This window comes from Zingiber officinale, chromosome 10A, assembly GCF_018446385.1.
Source record: "Zingiber officinale cultivar Zhangliang chromosome 10A, Zo_v1.1, whole genome shotgun sequence".
Classification (NCBI taxonomy): Eukaryota; Viridiplantae; Streptophyta; class Magnoliopsida; order Zingiberales; family Zingiberaceae; genus Zingiber; species Zingiber officinale.
Window position 1 is genome coordinate 20,879,705 of NC_056004.1, and position 7,681 is coordinate 20,887,385.

Consider the following 7,681-nt stretch of genomic DNA (forward strand, 5'->3'; position numbering starts at 1 on the left):
TTTTTTTTTTTACTTAGTTGGGGAGGCCCAACAGGTATAATTGAGTTAATATTTGGATGATAAATTGTCACACTAAAATTAGGATTGAATCATCACGGAGAAATAAAATCTCTAGGTTATTCAGTCATGATAATTTCCTCACTTTGGTGGCGCTTGGTTCTTTTCTAAAAATCAGAATGAGAATCATAGTATTGTGGAATGAGAATGGATATGAGCATGGATATCACTTTTAAAAATAAGATTTTTATTAGTTGAATATTTTATATCAAAATAAACTAAAATTTTCTTTTTTATCCTTAGATTAAAAGAAAAAAAAATTATGTGTGGGAGAAAGCGAGAAAAAAATATAATGAGAGATAAAGTTTGATGAGAGAGAAAATATAATGAAAAATAATGAAGAAAGAAAAAATGTGATGAGAGAAAATGAAAAAATAGAGTGTAATAGGAGAGCATAATGAGAAAGGATGAGAAGAGAGAAAATATGATGAGAAATAATGAAGAGAGAGAAAGTATGATGAGAAAAAATAGAGTGTTTGATGGAAGAGATTGAGTAAAGAAAAAATATGATGAAAAAGAGATTGTGATGGAAGAGAAAACATTACGAGAGATAAAATATGATGAAAAAGGACGAAGAAAGAGAATATGTGATAAGATAAAATGAGAAGAGAGATTCAAGAGAGAAAAATACAATGAGAGAGAATGTGTGATGAGAGCGAAAATATGATGAAAAAAATGAAAAAAAAAAAAGAGCGTGATGAAAGAGAAAGTAGGATGAAAGAGGGTGAGGAGAGAAAAAGTATGATGAGAGAGAGAAAATGTAATAAAAATAAATAAGGAAAGAGAGTATGATGAAAGAGATTGAGGAGAGAGAAAGTATGATAATAAATTATGAGAGAAAAAATACGATGAGAACACAATAAAAGAGAGTGAAAAATAAATAAATAAATATATTAAGGATTTTTTTATCTGAAACTTAACTTTTATTCTTATTTCCATCCAAATTTAAGGAAGAATATGAGTTTTATTAATACCTGAGTGACTCAGCCTTTGGGACTTTAGTTGGCTTAATACGAAATCTAAATTGGGCAGGTGGTTAATTTATGCCAACACATCACGTGCTTATTTTAATTTAGAATTTAGAGTATCATAGTGGATTCCAATATTTAGAGTATCCATATTAATTTTTTTATTACTATATCTAAAATTTAAGATAAATAATTCATTTTATTAAATTTAGATAATTATTTTTCATTATGTACATTACATCAATTATCCTAAAATTTTCATCATCCTTAATTTTTTATTATTTTAAGTGGAAGGAGAGATATTGAAAAAAATGAGTGGAAGGAAAAAGATAAAAAAAAAATATTAATTTATTTTTAGGGTAGAGTTTCATTCCCTAAATGTAATTTAGGATGGTGGATTATAGCAAATGAAATGTGTTATAGTCATTTTAAATCTGCGTCAGATGATATTAGAAGTATTTGTGATTGTAAGTTTGTAACAGTTGAAACATTTATCGCTGAGAATGAGTGGAGGAAATAATTAAGTGATAAGAACATGACTTTTTCTTTTTGGGATTATCAAATCCACTCAGCGACATTGAAAATGAACATCATTTGACTAAGATTTTTAAGTGTGTATTAATTAAATTTATTAGAGGAATAAAAAAAGGATAAAAATTAAAAGGCCATATGTAAATCGAATATTAAAAAAAAATAAAAAAATAAAAAAATAAAAAGACGCTTGACTATATTGTTTTTTAATTAAAAATATCTATTATTTTATAGTTATTATAATATGAAAATTGGAATATTTTTCTTTAATAAAATTGTTATATATAGAATATTATTATATAATTTTTTTTAATAATTTAATAAAAAATATTTAGATTTTATCAAATTTTTTTATGAATTAATCAAAATTATTTTAAAAATAGTTGTAGTAACTACTGATATAAATACTTTAATCGATATGCTAATATGGTCATATATAAAATATAAATTACACTTATAAATGGTGGACAATTAGCTAGAGTAGCCGGTGCTGTAACGAACCAGATAGCAAAAGAATGTAAATCAGTCATATTAAGATTATCATCTGGAGAAATCTGTTTGATATCTAAAAATTGGTTAGCAATAGTTAGACAAGTAGGTAATGTTAGGATAAACTAAAAAGGTTGAGATAGAGCTGGATCTAAATATTGACTAGATAAGCGTCCTATAATAAAAGGAGCAGTTATGAATCCTATAGATTCCCATGGAAACAGTGAGGGAAGAGTCCTAATTTGTTTAAAAAAAAATGCATAATCACTTGGGGTTATCCTACGCGGGATTATACTACACTTAGAAGAAGTAGGAAAAGGGAAAGACAATATAGTCGCCATGAATAGGAATATTAAAAATAGATTTTTTTTTATTTGAAACAAAAAAATGTAATGGACAAACCTGATAAAAATTTTCTACATGCTTTCAAGTTAAATCCATATAAACAAGAGGATCACCCAACCGCCAACATCCTTATCCACTGTGCGCCTTGGCTAAGAATCATACTAGACATTACTAAAATGTAGCATTGTACTAAGGGTGACAATTCGGTTCAGATTCAGATTGACAGGTTCAAGTTGGTAGGTTGGCGGGTTGGAAAATGACAACCTGAACCCGACCTGATTAAGAATTCGGGTTAAACTATTCAACTTGAACCTGATCTGTTTATTTTCACTTGACCCGAACCCGACCCGTTTAATCCGTTTGACTCGTTTAACTCGTTGACCCGTTTAACCCGTTTGAACCGTTTAACCCGTTTGACCCATTTGATCCGTTTGACCCGAACATGACCTGAATTCAATAAAGAAATTTTATATATTAAATTAAAATTTAAAAATAATATTTATATACGTAAATTGAAAATCCATATCATAAATGATAAATCATAGCAACATTGCTATCAATAGCACATCTCTATGTTTAGGATTTTTAACTTTTTTAAATTTGTAATTTTAGTTTAAATTTATAATTATAAAGGGGTTCACGGGTTATAATTGGGTCATTTCAGCTTGACCCGAACCCGACCTGTTTATTAATTGGGTCAATTGGGTCGACCTGATTTCGACCCGAACCCAAAACTACCCAACCCTAATATGATTTTTTTCGTGTTCGGTTCGGATCATATTTTCATGTCGGGTCAAAAATTATCATCCCTACACTGCACATCGCTGGACTGTAGTAGCTAAAAATATTAAAAAAGTAACTGTCTGGTTTTTATTGAATCACGTAAGTAAGTTTCTAAATTTACAAAATAATATAGTATAATTTTAAAATTATTAAATCGTATATTCATTTTTCGTTTTATCCTTATTATTATTATTTTTTAATTAGATAGATATAAAACTAGTTTCTATATGTCTAATTTTCTTGATTATATTCATATCTTCAAATACCAATTTGATCCAATATATTAATAGTAGTATTTTTTTAACAGAATATGTTAAAAAAAATTAATTCATATTTAAAAATTAATTACTCTCAATATATTAGGTAAATTGGTATTTGAAAGTATGAATATAATTAGGGGATATAGACAAACACATAAGAACTAGTTTCATATCAATCCGAGATTATTTGGTCCATCAACTAATTTGGTCCAAAATCGGTTGATGGATCAAATGATCTCGAATTGACATGAAACTAGTTTATATTTGTTCATCTACCTCTGCTGATTATATTTATGGCCTCAAATATCAATTTGATTCAATATATTGAGAGTAATAATTTTTTGAGTAAAAATTTAAATTTTCAAATGTTTTCGTGTTAAAAAAATTATTGCTCTCAATATATTATATCAAATTAATATTTGAGGGCATAGATATAATCATAAGATGTAGACGAACATATAGAAACTAATTTTGGGCAAAAAATAGCTTATGGACCAAATGACTTTGGAATGCTACGAAACTAGTTCTTATGTGTTTACCTACCTCTCTTGATTATATCTATACCCTCAAATATCAATTTGACCCAATATATTAAGAGTAATGAATTTTTAAACATAAATTAAAATTTGTAAATATATTCATATTTCAAAAAAATTATTACTCTCACTATATTACATTATATTAATATTTGAGAACAATATAAGGTCGTTTGGTTCATTAAATAATTTTATTTAAAACCAACTTTAATAAAAAAAAATGCAAAACAGTTGACTAATTTAAAAATAAGCCAGCTAATTTACTCAATAATTTAATATTTTGATACAGAACAAAATTGATTCGACTGATAAAAAATTAATTGACTGCTAGGGATAAAATGGGAAATGAGTATATGGTCAAATGGGAAATATGCACATGATCCATTAAACTAGTTCATACGAGAGATAGACGAATACATATAAACTAATTGCATGTCAATCCGAGATTATTTGGTTCATTAATCAGTTTCAGGCAAAATTGGTTGATGGACTAAATAATCTCAGATTGATATAAAATTAATTTTGATGTGTTCATCCACTTCTCATGATTATATCATGTCCTTAAATACTAATTTGACTTAATATATTGAGAGCAATATTTTTTTTAACATCAATTAAAGTTTTTAATTAAACATATTTGTGTTTAAAAAATGATTGTTCTCAATATATTGAGTCAAATTGACATCTAGGCGATGGATATAATTAGGAGAGTCATACGAACACATAAAAACTAGTTTCATGTCAATCTGAGGTCATTTTGTCCATCAACCAATTTTACTTAAAATCAATTTTGATATAAAAAAAAAAAAGTAAATCAGTTTACTGATTTTCGACTAATTTACTAAAAAATTCAACATTTTGGTATAGAGAAAAATCAATTTGACTGATAAAAAGACAATCGATTGATAGAGGTAAAATGAGAAATGAGTATAAAAAAATGACAGTCGGGTATACCAATCTTCACATATGTAGGGTCACATGGAAGGATTCATTATACGTAGTCTTACCTTATTTTTTGTAAGAGATTATTTCAGGATTTAAATATGAATAATTTTATCATTATGCCAAGACTCCCATTTAAAATGAAAAATGAGTATGTAATTTAATAATTTTAAAAGTACCTTACATGATTTACTAATTTTAGAAATTTAACTACATGTTTCCATAAAACAATGTTATAAATATCTGTTACACATTAATAAAAAATCATAAATGTTATCATACTGCTGGCAATTAAAAAAAATAAAATTAATATAATGGTGTTAGCGCCGATTAATGCTGGGGTTAATAATTCATTGTACTTCGGTTGCTTATTTTGATGATGTTATTGCAGCGAAAAATACTCAAGTAATTCTTACAATGTTAATACAAGAGATTTACTTGGTATCCACCTCAAGAAGAGGTGATTAATCCAAGAATCCGACCCTCACTCACTCATCTACTATGAAATAACTCCTTCTCGATAACTACCGAAGGCGGAGAGGTCTTGTACAAACTCTCAATACAATAAGAAGAAACAAATACAAAGAAAATCTTACAAGATTTTACACAAATAAAACCCTAGCTAGCGTCTTCTTCTTGTGTGGAACGTCTCTTGACCTTGGAAGTGCAGTAACACTTTGCTCCAAGAAGCTTCAAGAACTTGCGAAGACCTGTGAGAAAAGATCGCAAGAAGTGGAGTGTCGAGCTTAAGAGTCGCTATGAGGAAGACGACTTTAAACTCGACGCTTTCTTAACAACGGTCACATCCCAATCTATTGACCAATCGATTAGGGAGGCTTGAATCTATCGGTCGATCGATTTAGAGCGCCTCTATGCTTTGCTGGAGAAGACCTAAATCGATCGCCTAATCGATTCAGCCTTTATCGTGACTTGCGCGATTTCCAGCCACTAATCGATCAACCGATCGATTGGGGAGACTTCTGTGCTCGTAATATAATTAAGTTCCTAATCGATCAACCAATCGATTGGGCTGCTTTTTATCGCATCACTGTGCCCAATCGATCAGCTGATCAATTGGGCTTGGTCCAATTTGATCACTTGATCAAATTGACCAACCCTAGCTTCCCCGAGTCAAGTCTAGGGTTCCCACGCCCAACATCCGATCAACCGTGACCTGTTGGGAATCCTTGTGCCTAGTATATGGTCAACCTTGACCTGCTGGGACTTCTTCACCAAGTGTCCGGTCAATCCTTTGACCCACTTGGACTTTTCTTCTCGTACCAAGTGTCCGGTCAACCTTGACCCACTTGGATTTATCGTCTCATGCCAAGTGTCCGGTCAATCCTTTGACCCACTTGGACTTTTCTTCTCGTGCCAAGTGCCCGGTCAACCTTGACCTACTTGAACTTACCGTCTCGTGTCAAGCGTCCGGTCTTCTATGATCCACTTGGGCTTCCTTTCACCAGATGTCCAGTCACCCTTGACCCGTCTGGATTTCCTTGTGTCAAGTATCCGGTCATTCCTTTAACCTACTTGGACTTCCCAACACCAGGTGTCCGGTCAACCTTGACCCATCTGGATTTCCACGTGTCTGACTTCACTCACCAGGTCTTTGCATTTGCCTAGCTTCACTCACCAGGGTTTTCACCTAGCTTCACTCACTAGGATTTTCACCTGGCTTCACTCACCAGGATTCCCCAACTGCCTAGCTTCACTCACTAGGTCTTTCACCTGCCTAACCTCCAGTTAGAACTTTCCCAGTCAAGTATCTGGTAACTCCTTTGACTTACTTGACTCTTCTTCACATTAACCTGGTCAACCCTTGACTAGAGGGAAATTACATCAACAATCTCCCCAATCAAATGATTGCACCTATAATCTCCACATATGATCAAATATCGAAACTCAAACATCAAGACTCAAGCTTAAGTTAACTCAAGCTTAGTCAACCTGACGTACGGAATATTGCACCAACAAATGGGATGTTCATGTGCATGTTTTTTTATATTAAATGACAAGATAAAGAATCTCATAAAAATAATGAAGATAGATATATATATTACTAAGTTCATAAAAAATAAAAATAGTGGATTATGAATTTATATATATATATATATATATATATATATTATTATTATTATTATTATTATTATTATTATTATTATTATTATTGTGATAATTTTCATAATTTAATATGTCTTTGATTTTTTATTATAAAAAAAATTAACTCCGATCGATTTTGTTCTAACTAATTATCATATTACTATTTCTGATTGTGCCGACATGGGTCAGCTGATAGGTCACAGTCATCTCATCATGCACAACAACTTTACCTTGTTTAGACAAAACGAGATGTTGCTGAGAACTCAAGTAACACACAATCTCGTTTAATTAATCAACCAACCATACTTTATTTATCTTAACAAACAACAGGTTTCTTCAGACAATAATGCCAAAACTCGACGAAAGGTTCATGTAATTAACTAGACCAATTAAGAGAAAATTACAAAAGGCTATGCTCTAGCTCCGAATAGAATATTAATTAGAATGCCAAAATTCGAAGCAATTGCTGCGAATTCGTACGTGCCGATGCTGCACAAATTAATCATGAATGTCGTAAAACTGAAGATATATAACTACTACATCTGATCTGCCACTACTTTTCAGTTTTCTAGCTCTGTCAACTTACTGAAATTTGCTTGCTTCCACCGCAACAACTAATTAATCGTCCGATTGCCCTCTTCGATCGATTCCTTCCTTTATATGGCCC